The sequence below is a fragment of the Melanerpes formicivorus genome, unplaced genomic scaffold (genome assembly GCF_026170545.1).
Source record: "Melanerpes formicivorus ecotype bairdi unplaced genomic scaffold, bMelFor1.0.p_v2 SCAF_16, whole genome shotgun sequence".
Lineage (NCBI taxonomy): Eukaryota > Metazoa > Chordata > Aves > Piciformes > Picidae > Melanerpes > Melanerpes formicivorus.
Genome location: NW_027142368.1, coordinates 8,834,554 through 8,854,713, shown reverse-complemented (window position 1 = coordinate 8,854,713; position 20,160 = coordinate 8,834,554). Strand labels below are relative to the sequence as shown.

Below are 20,160 nucleotides of genomic sequence, written 5' to 3'. Positions count from 1 at the left end.
CTTGACACGGATTTCTTTTGTAGTCTTAGGAAAGCTGCCTAGAGGCGAGATCCTCAAATTAAATGCCAGAGAGTAAACCTCATCGCCCACATTCTGGAATCTGGTCAAGTGGCCCATTTTCCCAGAGCTGCTATTTTTCCTACTCTACTTCAAAAATCTATGGTTTGATCTCTCCAAAAATTACTGCCCTGCCAATGAACCACGAGTAACTTCATGACTTAGCTCACACACAAGCAGTGAGGACATGCTCCTTATAAAATTCAAGTTCTCCAGAAACATGATGGGGCCCAGACATGTGGCTATCACTAGCAGTAAAATGGAGCCAAGCCACTTCTTACCAGCTTCTGCAGCCAGCAAAACCACCCTCTCCCATCTGCCATGCAAACTGGCATGTCTCACGGCAATGAGCATCTGTAACTCTTTTGTGCACAAAGGTTTTCTGATACAGTTTCTTTTCATAGTTATGAACCTCTTGGATACTGCCTCCATCTTCTTCAAACTCTACATATTCTAAGCCAAAGCAAATTAAATCAAGCCTTCTGTGCTCCCAGGACAATTAACCACAGCAGAGTGCGAGGAGGCTAACTCAGAGTGCATGCTCCATGTCCTGCTGCCATCTCAGACTACTGAATGGACAGAAAGAAAACAAAATGAGAAGCTGAGAAGCAAGGCACCAGCAAAATGAGTGAACCTCAGCCTTCCTCCTGGCCCTGCTGCTGAAAACAGATGAAGCACACTATGAAAGAAACAGGGAAGAGGGGTCCTCACCCCAGGCATACCTGAGAAGAATTTAAACCTAGTAAAGAAAAGGTAAGAGGAAGAATAGTTAACTTTATCAGAAAAACACAGGTGAGAAACCAAGAAGTTAAGAGTAGAGAATTTCAGAAGGAAAGCAGGGCAAGAAGAAATGCTAGGAGGGAAGAGAAATATGCTCCCCTTCTTCCTCTCCACACTGGGAGTGCACTCTCTGTCCCCTCCCATCTTCCCTTGTGTTCAGGGATGTTTTCTTTCCATGGCTGAGATTTTCTTCATGGAAAACTTACCTCATGAGAAATGTCCCAAAGATACTTCAGGACAAATGGATCTGCAATACTGTGTTAACATGACATGAGACTGAAAGGGACAAACTCTTTCTGTACTGCAAAGTGTGCATGACTCTATCAGCATGGGAAGTGTCCACACTCTAGGTAGCTGCTTATCTGGTACACAAGGTGAAACTCAAACCCAAACTCCAATTCTTAAGTTCCTAATTCATGGGTAGAAGCCTCAGCCCTGACACATACACAGCCCTGGAGTAACTGCGAGACTAGCAGTTCCCTGACTCCTGCAGTTTCTCTAGAGAATTGTCTCTAGGAGGAGAAAAAGAGGTGAAAGGAGAAAGGATGGAGAGAATATTGGCAGCTATACCAGAATCACAACAGCATAAACTAAGCACAGCAAACCACTTCTTATTGCCTTTGTTAACAAAAAAATTGTAGTAGCTATAGCAACTGAAAAGGGCAGGGGGACAAAAAAAAAAAAATTGAGATTTCAAATCCCCAAAGAACACAGCCCTTCTAATATGGAAAAATCAGGATTTATTGAACCAGCAGCTTCCCCAAGGCAGGGCTATAGTAGTGCACAATGGTTTCAATTAAAAGCACAAATCATTAACCAGTGCAGCTGGACTTAGCAGCTGGCAGACAACATCATCTCTTGCAGTGAGCCACAACTGAACTATCTCCTCTTGCTGCATGATGTGCCCTTCAGCCCTATTTTCTGATGGCTTTACCTCATATCCTCTGTCAAGCCCTGTGACAGTGACTAATGGCACTGCCCAACACAGAAAATCAGGGGAAAGGCTCCTGTACTCCAGTTCTTGTCCACACACCCACAGCCCTTGCCAGCAGTCACACCAATATCCCTATGGGCACCACCTGAGGCACAGCACCCCACCTCACACTCAGCTAGCACCCCAGAGAGAAAAGCCTTTTGGTCCCTGCTGCCTGTGTGTATTTTCCTTCTCAAACACACACACTCAGAAGCTCAGAGAGAGAAGGAATGTCTGGCACTCCTGCGGTGACTATCTGGCAGAAGCACCACTCCATTTTCTGGCAACTGGACCAGGATCTTAGAACAATTACTTCAGTTCCTGATTCAAGCACTGGAGACAGAAGATCAAGTTACATTTCTCTCTGGCCATCAACATTAATTCAGTTCTCACTAAGTCAGCCTTGCTGGAATTTCACTCTTCCACACTAAAACAAAAAGGGAAAAGTGTGAATCGACGCTGAAAAGCCATCAGAAGAAATGTAAGGAATTTCAAGAGCTGCCCTTCCCAAATGTAAAAAAACCCAAAGAGATGCAGTGGAGAAGGAGCTGCTCCTTCCTAGAACAGAGATTTTTGAAAGATAATATGATGGAGAATTGTATCTTTTGCAAAGAAAATGGTACCATGCTCCTCAGTTATATCCACTGGCTTTACAACTACCGTGTGAATGAGTTTTCTTCCTTATCACTACAAGCTGGTTGGTGAATTTGTAGAGAGCATCTTCCCACCTATCACCCAGTCTGCAGCCATCACAAGAGACATGATTCTCAAGAACAGAGTTCAGCTGCCACAGCACTGACCTTTGTCATCTGCAGGAAAGGAAAGTTTCCACAAACTACTACAAGTGTTATAAATCTCCTTTCATCAGGCCTCCAACCACTAGACAGTGAAACAACTGGAAACACTTAAACCTGTTTTAGCATTTCTTGTAGTAAGAGGCAGCCAAACACTCACACACCTACCCACCAGAGCCAACTGCAGCCACCTAACCACTATGAACTGTGGCTCCTGCCAACAGAGGGTTTCTGTTAAGTCTTCCTGAAGCAACAGGTGCTCTAAGCAGAGCAAGGTAGCCAGGCAGCAGCCACAGATGTGCCAGCTCTGTTCCCATGGATACTGCATTCAGAGTGGCAGAAGGGAATGAAGTGGATTTGGACTGAAACAAAACAAAAACAAACCCACAAACCAACCATAAATGACATGAATATCTTTTAAATCTTCCCAGGCTGTGAGATGACGATGATTTGAAAGAGCTTCTCCTCTTCCATTTTATGAAAATGATTTACACACTGCTGTGTACATGACATGTTAGAGACCTCTAGGGAGACCAGCCGCTGTTCCAAAGAATTTGCGCTTCTATGATAGGAATTTCATAAATGAAGGCACTAACTATCTTCCCAGATGCAGGCCTGAATAGACCCACTGTATGGGTGAGTTCTGCTGAGGGAACAATCTTTCTTCACAGTCTGGAGAGCTGGGTAAACCTGAAGCAGCATTACAGACTTAACCATTTCACTTTCATCAGATAGGACTAAGACCCACAGGAGCAGTCAGACAAAGGCTATCACCTGTGAGCCCTGCAACTGCCTCATGCACTCTGCATCTTGAACAGGAGATTCAGGCTTTCCAAACCCCACTTCTCTGCTCACACTGCAAGTCTTAACAGCTGTAATGGCAGAGAGGGCGCAAGAGTATGTAGCCTCAAAAACATGTCTGGAAGAAAGCATGCCCTTTCAGCCAGCTAGATGTGTCCAGAAAGAACAAGTGCATTCCAAAACAGATATCCCTTTCTGGTTTTCAGATTGGCCACACTGCTGTAATGTGCTACTGCTTATATCTAAAAAATATCAAAACATGTAACATGAACTTGAAATATTTGTGTGAAATGATTAATTTTATCCAGACAGGATTTGGAGTGCCATTGCAGCACCAGCATTTCTACCCAAAGTTTTAGCACTGGTGTTCCTACTTTAACTCAACTCAAAACTGAGTAAAATATCATTTAATAACAATTTGATTTTGCAATGACCTCACTGAAAAGGCACATCCAGCATTGCCCTTGCAACACAGAAACAGCCACAGAATAAGCCTGAGGGACAGAAATTAACACTCAGATCAGATACAATTTCATCTCCTTCTCCTTTGCAGGGAATGTTTTGGCCTCTTGCCAAGCAGAGAGCATTCCACGCACAGTAGGTTAAATTTAGTACCGCACCCTTATGGAAATATTTTCTTCAAGACAAGGCTAAGGTGTAAAAACTATTACCTGAACACATGCTCTCTCACTCCCAAAGTGAATGACCCTACAGCAATGTTGGACTCAAACTTTCCCCATCTCATGGGAGGCCATATCTGAGCAAACCTCCAAAGGGTAGCTTGGCAATGAAGCTGGCATTCATCTTCCCTTTCTCTTTTCTTATGGATTTAACCTGAACACAACAGAGGTCTAATTTAGATCTGCTCCCTATACCAGATCTGTTCCCTATACTTTGTCTCTTCTAAAGTGTGATGTTATATATAAGTAGCTCTGCATCAACCTGACAGAATTATAGCTCTCTACCCCCAGGAAAACTTAACAAACTGTCAAAATAGATTTAGTTCTGGTCAGTCATAAAATTCACTAAGCAAAAGGGCAAGTCTTATTTCACAGAGTTTATGCTTATGCAGTTGTCAGCCAAACTCTGGTTTTAGACACTTCTTTGCTAATATTCATAGAGAATATCAGAAATTAAATCATACCTCTGACTTCTCTCCTGTCTCCTATTTCTTCACTGTTCCTCCTTCAGTTCACTTGAACACACACTGATCTTTCCACCAACTGAAAACGTGCATCTACAAAGAGCCAAATTATTACAGGCCTAGAGGTGCAGTTATGCCCAATAATATATGCACAATACTGCACACAATTAAGAAATTCACAAACAAAACTTGGCTTCCAGTAAACTAGCTAGAAAACAGAACAAAAAACCACATAATGCTTTCCTATTAACAATTTCATCATCATAAAACAAATACAGCCTTTGAGGCTTAGAAAAATCTTCAGTTTGAGCTCCGTGTGAATATATTTCTTCCTGGGTTTGATTAACAAACAAATCTAAACATCCAAGGGAAAAATAAATCAGTTCTGTCTTGCATGAATCTGCATTACCATACTTCACATGGTTTCCAGTCAATAACACAAACTTGGACAAAGTTTAATCAAAACTCATTCCTAGTCTTCCAAAAAGTAGGTAAATACCTGTGAAGCATTTTATGATGCCAGGACAGTGATGTGGATTACAGAGGCAGACAGAATCATGCCTGTGCCTAGAACTCAGTGGGCAAAAGCTGACTAATAGTAGATTTCTTCCTGCTGGAACAAAATAAATGCCTTTTGCAACTCCGAAAGGTAGTGATTTACGATATTATGAGTACACTTCAAAGATCTTTTGTGACTATCTGATGATTTGGGGTTGAAGTATGTGACAGATAATTTGCATTGAAATTTGTAGGTGTTATGAATACACCAGGATTCACAGGTTCCTACAGAGCATAAATTCCTGCCATTTCCTGAAGGAATAACTGCATCTCTTTTCTGGTGTGAGCCTAATATCTGTGATAATCTGAACTCCTACTTCATTTTCCTCATACAAACCTTTTCTTATTTAACCTGAAGGAAGAATGCACAGTGGGACATCCATATACACCAGGTTTTCTTTGCCTTATGATGCAGATGCAAGAGTCATGCTAGGGATCATTTTTCTGATCCTAGGAAGTCTAGGTGTAAATAACACAAAATTCACTTCAGCTGAATCTTCACAGTAGCTATACTCCAGCTGGGATCCTAAAGAATATACATGTGTGAAGACAATTTGAAGTTTGAGGGCTTTCTTTCAAACTGCATTTTTAATTTAATGGCACAGTTTCAAGGTATTATCCTTGCTCTCTCAGGCATCTGCATTTTCTTAACCATTTGACCAGTCTTCCTATTAAAAAGCCAGTACAGCTGGAATTTCTGAGAAGGATAAATTCATAGAATGGTAGCAGTCAGGAGGGGCCTCTGGAGATCATCCCCTCATGCTGTAGCAGTACAACAAAAACATCGAGCAACTTCTCCACTCAGTTCTCACAGGAGCAAGATTTGGACCTTCCAGTTTTAATGAAAAATCTGGAGCCACAGCACAAAATATGAGAACCCTTTGGCGAGGCAACCACACCCTACTCATACACTGTGCCCAGTATCCTGCCACAGATACACAACAGAGAAATACCAGCTGCTGAAGCTTTGCAGATGGCAACTCCAATATTGTGCCATTTTGGACTTTCTCCACAAAGCATCACTCCACACAGATTCTTTCATCAAGCTGGGGTTGCTTTCCTTGGGGGGATAGATATTTGGAAAATAGCTGTGGGCACAAACAATGGGGAAGTAGTTTTTATAAACTGAAATAAAGTCAATTTCTGGAAACAGCTGGAGGGAGGAAGGAATCTTATGAATAATGCAGCTGAAACTGAACAGCCTGTTGACAGCAAGTTCTTTCAGATGCTAACTACAGCAACATTCATACAGGACAGCACAACTCTTAAATCTGTAACTAAAGCTGATTAAATGCACAATGATATATCCAGCATCTTCTGTTTTACTCTGCTGAGATCAGTTCATCCTTTGCCTACACATAATTTTTAGGGAAGAGATGGTCTCTTTGTCTGCATGTTATTTACGTAATGGTGATATACTAGTGCTAGAATGAGCATTAGTCTCAATGCTGTGTGAGTGGCACAATATATCTGTGCCAACTACAGGTGCCCCCCAAAAGAGATGATCCTCAAGAGTAAACACATACTACCTGGAAGTCTTTGACTCATTGATACAAACAGAACAGTCTCCATGCAGGACAATTCAAAGGCAGTTTTGCAAAGGAGCAAATGACCCTTCTGTACAGGAATTACAGCATGGGCTGAACATCCCAGGAGTCACTACAGCAGCTCAGTATCAAGGGAATGCATGTGGGCATCTACCTGCCTACAGAGGAAGTAGAGACAGGCTCCCCTTTTTACCTCCTCTACGCTCATTTGAGTTGGTGGATAACATCTGTTCTGCTGAAAATAAGATTCCCACCAGACAGCACTGCTCCCGGCAGCTACAGAACACTGTCTCCATACAGTTCTCAGAAACCCTAGCAGATGCTTATTCCCATGCTTAGCAATAGTTTGTGTAGTCAGGAGCCAAGGTATCACTGAAAGGCAATAGCATGCAACTGTGTGAATCATTCAGGTGCTTCCGAAAAGGTGAATCACCATAACCACAGCTCATACAGACTGGACGTTTTCTGCTTTAAGCAGGCAACTCAGTGTGATAGTATTAAGCTAGCAATCAGCCCAGCATATAGTGATCAGCATCTTTAGGGGAGCATCTGCTGAGCCTCATGTTTCTCAAAATGCATTTTTCACTCCCACCTCACAGAATGAGGCTTTCGGCTATCAAGAAGGAATCACACTTCTTACAAGAAACAAGAGGGAGTCTTCAAGTGTATATCATTCAGCAGACCACAAAATGTCTTTAAACTTACTGCAGAAATTTGTCAAAACACTGCCAGCAGGGTACTTCATTCATGTGATGGAGAAACAGAAACTTTTCTTTCTCTCATGGAAGAAACAAAAGCTATTTGCTAGCTAAATCCTCAGCCATGCCCCATTATTCATTGTTCTGTTAGACAGCAAGATTGCTTTGATGTCAGCGAATCATACAGAAGATTTAACACAGTGATCTGTCTGAAAAATTCAGTGGTAAGGTCAAAGGTAAACTACTGTAAAAAGTGTTTATCCAGTTCTAATTTAGTCAAAACCTTGACTTGTTTCATATAAACCCAAGAAGTTTATCAATTTCTGATTGTTGTTTTATCTATCATTACGTACTGCAAAACCTCTGTCTTCTGTTATTGCTACTGCCTAACTTGCCCAGCCACCTGGAAACTCAACCACCTAAGGAAAAACAAGACAGAATCAGAAATAGGCTTGTCTAGAAATGGGCTGTACAGAAGGCATCTGCTCAATCAGCTATTGAGTAAGAGTACAGGTTCATGTTTCACAAATCAACAGCTACAGAGATATGAAGATGGGGTAAGGACATGACCAGGAATACAGAAAAACATCATGCCTAGGGAGTGGGAACTACTTGATTTTTAATGTACAGAATTGTCCCTGCTCATAAAACTGGCAGTCCAAAAGCTTGGTGACATTTCTGTGCTTCAAAACTGGCCTAGCAAAGCCAGCAAGAATGAACACAGACATAAATATATCCTTAAAACACACTTAACCTTTTCTGAGACAAAGGTCAGCATTTACAACAGTCAGAAAAAAAAGTTAAAATCCAGTTAACAAATGTTAAAAAAAAAATAGATAAATCACACCTCAAATTTTTTGCCCAGGCTTTTCTTTTTGCATCTCAGTTTTGTTTCTGTCAACATTATAACGTAATTCATCTGAGAGGTTTAAAACTAAACAGTTTTAAGCAGTGGGTGAAACCACAGTATGTTAACTGACAGGAGGATTTGGCTGCCTCTCCATCTTTAAGCATCTATTTCTCAGCTGCCATTTCTCAGCAGTAGTGACAAGAAATTTTAGACTTCAGTCCAAGACTCCAATTTTCCTAATACATGGTATTTAAGCATGTTTCCTTTTAATTTGTTTCTTTGATAATTACAATGGTAATGTCTTCCAGCTTGTCCATCTGAATATAACCAATACTAATTCATATTTACCACAGCTAGTGGCTTTCTAAACATCTGATTGTAACAGATGATAGTAAGCAGCATACACAGCTGTGATGTTATCTAGCAGAGCTACCCCTGTGTGACAGATGACAGAGCTGATGCAGAGGTGGTGACCATAAAACAAGATAGAGATAGTTAGAAACAGAGGTAAAGCAGATATACAATTGTGATAGATTTGAGCATTACCCAATTCTCCTTCAGCCAAAAATAAAGCTATTTCCAATATGTAAACTGCAGACAACAGTTACCTGTTCCTTCAAAAAAATGCAATGTTTTTCCTATGGCACGTACTCCACAGCCATCTCTAGCACAAGAGACTTCATACTTGAACAATGTGAACAGTGGAAGAATAAAACCTTATAAAATACATATCCTTGGCTATGTTGGAAACAGTACAATTCCAAACCAGAGACTAATGCTGAAATACAATCCAGGGTCTATGTCTCCATTCATAAACTGTTCCATTCGAACACAGGGTCTGGAATGAATTTTATCCTCATGTTCAACCAGAGAGCCACAATTTATTATAGTGCTGCACTTTTCAGTTTCAAAACCATATCCTTAATATTTTTTTCCCTGTCAAGTCCAATGGAGATTAGCAGACCTCTCAACTAGGATCATCCATAAAGGGAAAATGCAGCAGAATCCAACTGCCCAGAGACACAAAAAACGCAAGTCCAGTTATGGCCCGCATGACTAAAGGAAAAGGAAACCTACTGCATACACACAGCGTCAATTGCTTAAGCTGGAAAGTCATCAGAAAAGTCCTTTCATTAACAACAGTGTAAGTGGGGTCTCAAATGTGCTTCAGCTTTGCCTCTCTCTTACCACTAGACTGTCTATACATCAGTCTAGCTCCACCACTGCTGTGTAACATCAGAGTAACGCTCCCTGACAACCTCAAACCTCAAAAAAAACCCACCCAAAAAACCAGTGCTTCCCGTTTCTTGCATGTTCTGCAGCCAAGATGCACCACAAAGGTATAGAGCTATTTACATTTTCAGAGCTGTCTCAGGAGCCTCTCCAAGCTCTCAAGGGAGTCACTATTCTTCAATGTTCAGTTTGGTCAGTATGACCAATTTCCATCTCTAGGCTCACTGCTTTTTGCAGCATGTTTCCAGTTCTACACAGTGTCTTAAAGCATTTCTCTGGTAAAAAGACCATGCCAAAAATTGCAATAGAGCTGACAAAATTTTCATCAACACTTTGGGAGTTTTCAATCAATAGACAACTTATTGTACCTGTCTTTTAACTAAAAAAATAATGAATGGCTCTTTCAATTATGTGTGCCTTTGGGAGATCTACAGATAGAAAAATTCAGTATTCTATTCAGTTCCACAGTGATGCTACATAAACAAAATCAAAATATTATTCTCATTGTAGTTTCTCTTCAAGCAGCCTGACCTTTACAGTTTCCTTGGTTGATGAAACAATCAAAAAAGCTTCCTGACAAATGGAAAAAGGCATTAATTCATCACTAGTTCAGTCCCATGGAGGAGGTACTGTAAAGTACAGAGGAATGCAGCTAGAGCTAGCTGGCTGTTCATATACAGAGAGTACAACCAGTCAGTAGCAAAGAGCAGGAAGAAAAAATTTCTCTTCTTATCCATATGCTTTCCTGGCTAGGGCCAGCAGGGGATTTGCTGATAAAACACAGCTTTGCCACATTTGTCAGGCTGTCATGGAAACATAACTGATGTGACAACCATTAATGAGCCACTGTCACAAGGGCAGCCTGTCCAAGGTGACAGATTTGCTGCTCCTGTTCAGTAGTGGGCAGCAGTGAAACAGCCCAGCATGCTCTCAACTTCACCTCACCACTGCAAGCGTTCGGGGAACACCATGTGTCCATATGACCAAAAAATTATTTCACAGAGTTCCCAGCCTACAAAGATGAGTGGGTTGGTTGGTTTGCTCTTGAACCAGATTGCAAATAAATGTTGAAATTATAATTGTTACGCTGACCCAGAAGTCTGGGGGTTGACTTTGCTCCTCTTCTGATGATCTTTGAGGTCTTTTTCAACCTTATTGATTCTATGATTCTTGATGAAACCAACCACTCATCCAGAAGAATAATTACCTTTTAACTTTTTTTTTTTTTCCTTTTCCTGCTTTCACCAATAATCAACAGCCTTTTGTTTTCTGCACTGTTCCCCCAACCTATTCCTAGCTACTCAGGAGTAGCTGACTGTTCCTTTACTACCAGTAACAGGTTTCACCTTTTCTCATGACAAATCTTTTTTTTTAATAGTAAACACTGTGATAATTCCACAGGCCAGCATACCATTTGGCAGCAGGAATTCATCCTGCTCAGAACCAGCGGCAGCTCACATTGGAGTCCGTTACAAAGGGCGCGTGTGATGCCAGCTCTCACAAGACAGTAAGCCCAAGTGCATTGCTACTGTAGGCAAGGCCATACATCTGTCAAAATTACATCACACCTGAAACAACTCAGCAAGAGGCCAATGCACAAGAGAGCTTCACCTGCCTGGTTTTGAACATGGAAGTTTTATTAAGGCGGAGAAAGCCATGTGACCATTTGTTCAGGACATCACACAGCCTAACCTGAGCAGCCATCTACTGACACCTGAAATCTCCAGATAAATGGCCACTTAGCAATCAGTCTGCCCTATCTAGGACATGAACTGCAGAGATTTTTCAGAAAAATCATGGGAACCTTTAGCATAATTCCACTGGCTTCATCTTCCTCTACCTAAGTATCTGGCCATACTTTTAAAACAGGTAGGTACACCCACATTATCAGAGCCATCAGTGCCACAGGCACAGGAACTGCACTGGGATCTGCTGACAAACTGCTGCAGCTGACTGCCTCAGGCTACCTCTTGGACACTTTGTTCCTCCAGATGGTCATAAATCTCCAGCAAGCATTCTGTGCTATACAGTGCACAGAAATTAATGAAATTATGTTGTAGTACACAGCACCCAGTCATGTTTACATTTATTTCTACTGCCCATGCATATCAGCCAACAGTAAATAAAACACAGCAGGGACCTTAGCTCTTGATGAGTCTCAGCAGAAAACTGGATAATGCCTCCACAGGAGAGAAAAGCAGACCTTAATGCAAATGCCAAACCTGACAGTATATTATACTACCCACTGAGTTTGGCACAGGAGGGATTATAGCCTGCTGCCCATGGGGTTCTCTGTACAACCAGCTCATATAGCAGCTCCCTCACCACACACAAACAGCTCCAAACATGTGGATGTAAAACCGAACATTTCTAAACACAATAAGGTTCAACATCTGCCTTCACCCAACCTTTACATTAAGCAAATTTCATTTCCAGGGAGACTTCTGCTGAAATAAGAACCTGGACTCAAAGGCTGCATAGAAAATTAAAAGGCCCCACTCTCATTGCTACCCTTTTCTTGTTTCCATGCTCCCTCAAGTGAGGAGGAGGGCGTAGGCAGCACATGGCAACAGGCAGGGTCTGTAAGGACCTCCATTCTGCATGTATTTTGGGACTATCCCCTCCATCCTTTGGCAGCAGCTCTGAGGTGGCTCAAGGGAACAGTGTTCCTGCCCAGCTGCTCACCCAACCACTCCCAAGGACTCAAGCTCTCTGCACTGAAAAACATGCACTGTCCTCCCAGCCCATGGTGGCTGGAGACATTTTAGCCTTCTCTTCTAGAGTCACTCTTTGCCCTCACCTTTTGTGACTCCTGCCCCCCAGACCATCCCAATCAGTGGCAGAGGGAATAGTCCTATCCAAGCAGTTAACATTTCAGCACCATGGCAAAGGCTTATTATAAGAGACGAAAGACCTAAATGGACCATCTTACACAGCTTAAGGAGCAGGACTGACTCTCCTTCACTAAAGCCTCAGATCAGGAAAAGCAAGCAGTGCTTCAGCTGACCAGGCTCAGAAGGGGGCCTTGCTTACAGGTGAGCAGTCCTTTCCACAGGAAACAAGAGAGGTGGCCAGACAGCCACCTGCACTTGTCTGAGGTGATATTGTTCAACTTGCAACCTACTGTAATATGCCACTGCCAACAAATGAGCGCAGAAAGCAGCATTTGCAGTTAGGTCTTCACAAACTCCCAAAAGCCACTCTGCTGTCCCAAGCACAAATGTAGCAGGGCCAGAACAGTGGTGAGACCCAGCCCGATGCACAAAGGAGCAGCTCTAGTCCAGAGCATCTACTGATTACACAAAGTGCATCCATTGTCCAAAAGTGGTTTGGTTCTTTTCACTCTTCCCTCTGATACCAACACGACTTTACTCCAAAAACCAGCAGCAGAATGAGTCACTTAAAAGTAACTTTTCAGGCAGGTTTCTGAAGACTGAGTTGGGATATGTGCCTTTCCCTGCAACAATGTGCCAGGGAACACCGGGGGAGCTCTCCCAGGAACTGCTAACAGATGAATGCAACGGGCTGAGCTGTTCAGCTTCTCAGTTCCCCCAGGTCAGGTTTGAACATGTTGACAGCAAAGTGGTATGAAGATGGCTTTGCCCCCTACAAATCTTTTGGATAAACAGGATTGTGCTCCACATCAGAGGTTTTTCTTTAGACAATACTTTCTTGGATTGCCATTCTCGACAACTCAGACTAAAACAGCTCTCTCTGGAATACGCCATTCAAATTAATCTGCTGTCAGCTATTCTCCTTTTAAAACTAATAATAGAAGGTCTGCATGAGCCTGTGAGAGGCTGAAACATGGGAATGTCAGTTGTTCAGCTGAAAATGTTTCCATACTGCTGCAGATCTCAGCTTGCTTTTTGCAGTGGAATCACATTGCAGGGAGCAGGTTTTGTATTGTTAAAGTTTTCTAACCGTCCTCAGCATGTCCATAATGTACCACTTAGCAATGCCTTTTAACTTTCAAGTATGCTTTAGAGAAAGAAGGGATATTCTAGTTACAAACAACAGACTCAGCTGGACCAGGAGCACAAATAATTTGATGGCTTGCATCCTTTGGATGCCAGCTGCACAAGGGATGCCAAATTGTGCTGTTGCCATTGGCAGAAGTTTCAGCTTGCAATTCATCTTCTTGTCATCAAACTGCAATAGGATGGGATAAAAACATTTAGGGGGGGAGCACTGCCTCTAGCAAGGTGGGAAAGTGGGACTGCTTTGAACAGCTCCTTGCAGCTTAGCTCCAAGTGGGTGAAGTAAGGGTTGGATAAGCCTAAGAGCTGGCACTAGAGGAAAGCCAACTGTGCAACAACCTAACTGCTTGGGAGACTCTTGTCGTCATGTGAAACAACTCTGTTATCACAAGGAACAACCAGGAGGCTATGTTAAAAAAATGCTCAGGATGGAAGCACATTTTGCAAAGCATAATGTAGGAGCACCTGCCTCTTCCAGGTCTGCCTGCAGTTAGTATTGTCTGGGGACTTGCCTCTAGGTTCATTTTCATTCTGAAAACTATTTTTAAAAGGCTCTCAGGCTTTTAAGAGGAAGAAAAAGTTTAAATCCCATACCGGAAGCTTTAATTATAACAGATTTGTGTGAAAGTTGCCAGATCTCCCCCTGCTCTGTGATCAGGGCTGTGCCAAGAGTCTGCTTTGTGTCACTCCAGTAACTGTGTTAAGTTCAGCAAAGTAACTGGGTCAAAGATGCAGACACAGAACAGAAATCACTGATTAGCACTAATGACAGTCTGCTCTGCAGAGCAGAATGACAGTGCAATCACTTCAAGGTTCTTGCTGTAATTAAAGGTAGCTACATAGCTACTACGCTCTAACACAGCATGAGCTGCTCAGAGCAAATCCTTCTTCGTGTCATATTTTACACCTTGCAAAGTCACTTAGAATCACCTCAACTAGAAAGCAGCATGAGAATAAATGTCTGTGAGAACCACTTGTTCATACTGCTGGAATTGAAATGAACTTACTCGTGTATAAAATAATTCTTATAAGGAAATAGTTGAGCGTACTCAAGAGCAGCTCCTCTAAATATGCAGCACTGTTGTTCTTAATCAGTTAATTCTATCTACTGTGAACACAAGGTTACAGACAGAGAATACTGATCTCACATTCAAGAACTTAATGATGGATCTGTCCATGACAGTAACATCAGGTGCTCTGAAAATCACCTGACCAAAGAAAACAGCAGAAACAGACAAGTATAATGTTTTTCAAAGGGATTGGAGTTGTTCTAAAAGGGAGTAAGAGTAGAAACAAGTTTTGAATGACACAAAATCAGTCCTAGGCTTCTAGACAGCTTCAGCTCATGAGCAAGCACAGTGGTGTATTTCCAAGTAATAAAGACAAATATGTCAACATAGCAATTAACTTAGAACTCACTGCAAGAGACAACAGAGACACATATGCTGCCAGCCTACAGACAGCAGAAGTACCAGCAGGTAAACACAAAAGATGATTTTATGCAAGATAAAACAAGTTATTAAAACACTGTAACTCAGAATACAGAAATTACTCATTAAATAGTCAAGGGAGTGGGGAGGGATGTGGGGTGGAATCAATCTACCATGTCCTTTCACTTTCCTTCTAAATGCAATGAGACAGGACACAACTAATCCTAACAGAAAACCACACGAATCTCCCTGGAACATTAAGGCCATTGACTGTCCACAGACAGAATGCCACTCTGGCAGAAACATAATGGGCACATGGGACCAATCAGGAGATTTATGTCAGGACAACAACATAAAGCAGCCCTCTTTAAGCTGCAGAAATGAATACACTCATAAAGTGACAAATACATCAGGCTGCAAACAGTAGGCTAAGGACCTGTCCACAGCAGCTGTGTGGAGCATGAACTGCTACACGAACTTCACATGTGCTACAGAGTATAACAGCAGCAGCCAATGCATACATGTTGCTGATTACATTTCTGCACAACAATAGTGGTCAGCTATAAAATACTTTGCTGTGAATGTAGTTATAAATATGTTCTGATGTATTGATCTTACTTTTCATTTCCTTCTGATAAGGTATACACAGTATAGAACATATGCAAATCTCATTTGGAACTGGACCTATAGAAATTACATTAAAGGACTAGGAGACTGATGCCTTGTACCACTTTTCAAGTTAACATGTAAATACTGCCACACAGACTATTATGGGAAATGCCACTCAGCCAGAAATACCAGGAGAGAACTCACCAGGCTTCCTGCTGGTGCATCACAGCACACAACCGATTAACACCAAAGAGCAGCTGTTGCCTTTGGAATGCCTAGTTTGCAGCACCTTGTGGAGACCTCTTAGAAGTCTCAAGCTGATCATCTATAAAACGTAAGCACTTACAAACAGTAGTTCTGAGTTTGGAAATCATAATCTGTGTCTATTGCAGAAATTTCAGGGACTAACAGTGCTTTCCCATAAACAAGCCTTAAACTTGGGCAAACATCACAGTGTTCTTTCTTAAGAAGGAAGATGTTTCAAATTAACACACCAGCTCTACAAATATTTCATTTCTAGTCAAGAACAGCACAGGGATTTCTTATTAAACTGCTCCAAACCATCAACTGGATGAAAAAATATTACTTTTTCCAATCACTTAACTAGGTTATTTATTGATATTCACTAATAACAGTATTTAATTTATAGACTCATGCTAGTCAAATCTGGCAGGCAAGAGGGGGATGCAAAATGTTATACTGCGCTGTCAGTTCTGTAACCCTGTGGACAGCCTCACAAGTGCTCTGCTGGCAGATCAGTGATAGCAGTGTCTTCCCCCTGTAGACCTGAACTCCTCCCTGAAGCACAGACAATATTGCCCTTTAATCAAGGAACAATTTGCACACCCAGACACACATAGTCATAAACAACAGCCGTTTGTGAGGAGGGGAGGTGGGACAGAAGGATCCAATTTCGATTCCCTGCACTTTCCCCCCTCTAGGACAATTTTAGGAGAAAGCAGAAATAAACATCACCATTATCTCCAGCATGTGTTAGCAGCCAGCTAAAGCCAGTCAGCAGCCCTGGTATTGTTTGGAGGAACACAAAAGACTTTCTGTTTGGAAAGTTCAAGAAGGAAAGTGGAAAGCCTGTGGCCCGGTCCTGCAGTCAAAAGACCAAAACAGAGATTGAGAAGTTCTCAGGCAGAGGCTGATCTGAAGCCCTTTGAAGTTGAAGGAAAGCTCCAGCAAGCTTTGGATCACGTCTGAAACACACAGAAGGGAGCAAAGCAGCAGAAAAGCATCAGCTAGTCTGGAGTTTAAACAGTGTAGGGGTAACCTGCTCTTCTAATCATGGTTACTGGTACAGTGTACTTTCGTGATGTTTGAGGAAGAGGGACCGTATCCATCTTCTAAGTCGTTTCATTAGGACACAGCAGTTGTATGTCCATCATTAGGTGTTTTTCCACTTAAAATGCTCTGCACACTACCTTAATGTTGAGTGTTGAATACAGCAGTTGTCAAATATCTCTGAGGGAGGGGGGAGAGGAGGAGGGAAATATCCTGCTGTAATTATTAGATTTCTGCTTTCTTCTCTGCTGCCCTCCCCAGAAAGACGATTTAAAGCTATTATAAACCAGTCCAAGATTGAAAACCTTATTAAGAATAATGCTGCCAGCATCACGTATTCATAAGTAGCACTTTCAGACACAGCCCAGCCCAGGAGAAATTCTTCAAAGCACATTCTACAAACAATTGCTAGAGGATCCCAAGCACATGGAGGTTCCAAATCCTCTGCTTAATTATAGTGCAATTAATTTTCTCATTAAAGAGTAATACAGGAGCACACAAGAAGAAATGTCTTCTGAATTCTGTAACACTTTCATAATTATATTCTTGCATAGAAGAGTGAATGTTGAAGAAGTTTTAAAGCCCTAAATGACAATTTTCTGGGAATTGATTTGTTAGAAACTTTTTCTTTAAGGCACTTCTTCCAGCTTTTGCAAAAGATTCAACAAAGAGCCAAAGTATCTTCTTTATCCTTTTCTTTTCTTTTTTCATTTTCTTTTTTTTTTTAATGCAGGATGTTTCTTCTTTCCCTGGCTAATAGAATCCAACTGTTGCCACATGACATCATTCCCCAGAGCTAGGGAATCCAAGCTCACTCAGACGCTCGGCTGGGAGTAAACACCACAGGGAGGGCGAAAGAAAAATGAAGGGGAGGGGAGGAATAAAAAAGGCCACCAAGCTTTTAAATGGGAGGAAATAATGTTAAAAAGTCAATATTTGTTACCTGAAAGTTGGAGCATTTCCCTTTCCACTCCATTCTCAGATTTGTTTTTCCCAGACAAACCTCTGTTACTATCTGAAGCAATCAGAAACCCAGGCGTTTAGCGTCTAATACCTGCTGTGCTTCCCACAGCTCCTTCATATGACCTCTCGCAGCACTGACTCCAGCTAAAATGATTGCAGAGAACACAGAGTGGCCAGGCCAGTTGTCATGGAGACCTCGCTCTCTCTTCTCCTGCGCGCGCATACACACACACACAGATTTAAACAATTCTGGGAGGCATCCACCAAACAGCATGCCTTTTCATCAGCTACGTGTTTGAAGCATTCCACCCCTCCTCCAAGCTCTGCCTAGAGTCAGCTCAAGAAGCTCAGCTTTGGTCATGAATCGATTGTTGAAATTAGAGCTATTGCCTATTTGAAAGAGAAAACTACCACAGAACTTGTACTTTCCCCCTCACCCCACCTCCCCGCCCAGGAAGGAAAACAAGACAAGTTTGCTTGCCAGATCTTTGAACTTAAAGTAAATCTATTGCATTCAAACCTGCAGGCTGTTTGTCTTCACCCGACTTGTTATGAATTTGATATCTGAAAGCACTAAGGCTTTGTTGAAATACAATCATGCAGATTACAAGAAATGTTGCCGGCATGGCCTGACTGCTTACCTTGCTGTTCTCCCAGTTGTCCAGCCAGTGACTTAATTAGCACAAGTATTCGTGGTCATGCAGGACTTCCTGTATTCTTTCATGTTTCTGTAATTAAGAAGAAAAATGCTCAGGTCAGGGACATGCAACTCTGACAAACAAGCAGCAAAGAACAAAAAAATCACCCAGCTAAATAAGAAAAAGCAGATACACTTGGAAGTTTTCTCACACTGACTAAGTTTACGTGCCTCCTGCCCAAAATTCACTATCTCCCAGTTAAAGGAGAAACCCATTTCAGTGACGTTTGCAAATACAAGGACTGATTAATTTACCATATTCGCTGGCACCATGGTTGCAAAACAAAACTTTTTCCAAACATAAAGACACACAACATTTTTTCCCCTGACAAAAGAAAAATTTCTAAATTAATCCCTAGCAATGTCACATAAGAAAGCCTGGGCTGATAAATCAAGAGAACAGAAAATACTTTCTATAAAAAAAGACAGAAAAAGAACATTTAGTAAGCACAGTCAGAAAATAAGTTTGAACTCGGACAAAAAGCAAAGTTTTTACACTTGGGGAAATAAGTTGAAGACCTACTCTGCAGAGGATTTAACCAGAGTCAGTCATTCAAAGTTTTAAAACTTCATAAAAGATAATAAAGGGGCTGCAGGACTGCTTTCTGCAAGTAGAACAAGCAACAGTCCCTCTAGTGGGCATCAAACTGCAAAGCCGACTATGCCATATTGAGTAAGAAATCAACACCTTGAGTCCTGCGTCCAGTTCTGGACCTCTCAGTTTAGGAAAGATGTTAAGTTGCTGGAAGGTGTCCAGAGAAAGGCAACAAAGCTGGTGAGGGGTTTGGAGCACGAGCCCTATGAGGAGAGGCTGAGAGAGCTGGGGCTGCTTAGCCTGGAGAAGAGGAGGCTCAGGGGAGACCTTATTGCTCTCTACAACTACCTGAAGGGAGGTTGTAGCCAGGTGGGGGTTGGTCTCTTCTCCCAAGCAACCAGCACCAGAACAAGAGGACACAGTCTCAAACTGCATCAAGGGAGGTTTAGCCTGGATGTTAGGAAGAAGTTCTTCACAGAAAGAGTGATTGGCTGCCCAGGAAGGTGGGGGAGACACTATCACTGGAAGCGTTTAAGAAGAGACTGGATGAGGCACTTGGTGCCATGGTTTAGTTGATTAGATAGCATTGGGTGATAGGTTGGACTCGATCTCAAAGGTCTTTTCCAACCTCGTTAATTCTGTTCTATTCTAACTTCTTTTTTCTATCAACCACTTGATTGTGGTGTTGTGATATTCTGCCCCTGCATTACAAATATCAAACAAAATTAGCATATGCAACCCTTTATATGTTATTTAAGGAGCTGACCCCAAGAAAATGTGTAGCTACATTACATAATCAACACAGACCTTGGTGTATAACGGAGTTAAACTCTTAGCAAAACTCAACAAATTCATGGTGAATCAGTCTCATATTTTCTATAGAACCCCCATTACTAGTTGCACAGGAAGATGTACCAACCCTCTGCATCATGTCCCACTTCAGAATTTATCATAAGGCTCCATAACCCTTCATGAGGTTCCCACTTCTGTATACATGGCAAGGATGTCAGGGGAGCACAAAAGCTCAAGTTTATAAACAACTGAAAGCGCTCATTACATTACATATACACTCAGCTACAGTTTGAAGCTCCAAACAATGCAACTGAAGTCTCTAAAAATATATTAATGCTGGCACAAATAAGTGATTACAAAGCACAGTAATAAGACCAGGTTTAGATCTTGGATAGGTGACCACCACAGAAGACCCCAGATAAGGACATG

The 20,160-nt window shown here is 41.9% G+C and overlaps 1 protein-coding gene across 5 annotated transcripts in view; it reads right to left on the bottom strand.

Annotated features, from left to right (window-relative positions):
• DENND2B (DENN domain containing 2B) overlaps positions 1-20,160 on the bottom strand; it is a 139,000-nt gene that overhangs the window by 87,468 nt on the left and 31,372 nt on the right. For 3 of the 5 annotated variants that reach the window (XM_068148032.1, XM_068148030.1, XM_068148028.1), the window contains exon 2: positions 18,349-18,435. The gene's annotated coding sequence lies outside the window, so the exon portion shown is untranslated. Of the gene's footprint in view, positions 1-17,687; positions 17,852-18,348; positions 18,436-18,556; positions 18,611-20,160 lie in introns of those variants that run through there. The other 2 variants (XM_068148029.1, XM_068148031.1) reach the window with 2 other exon arrangements.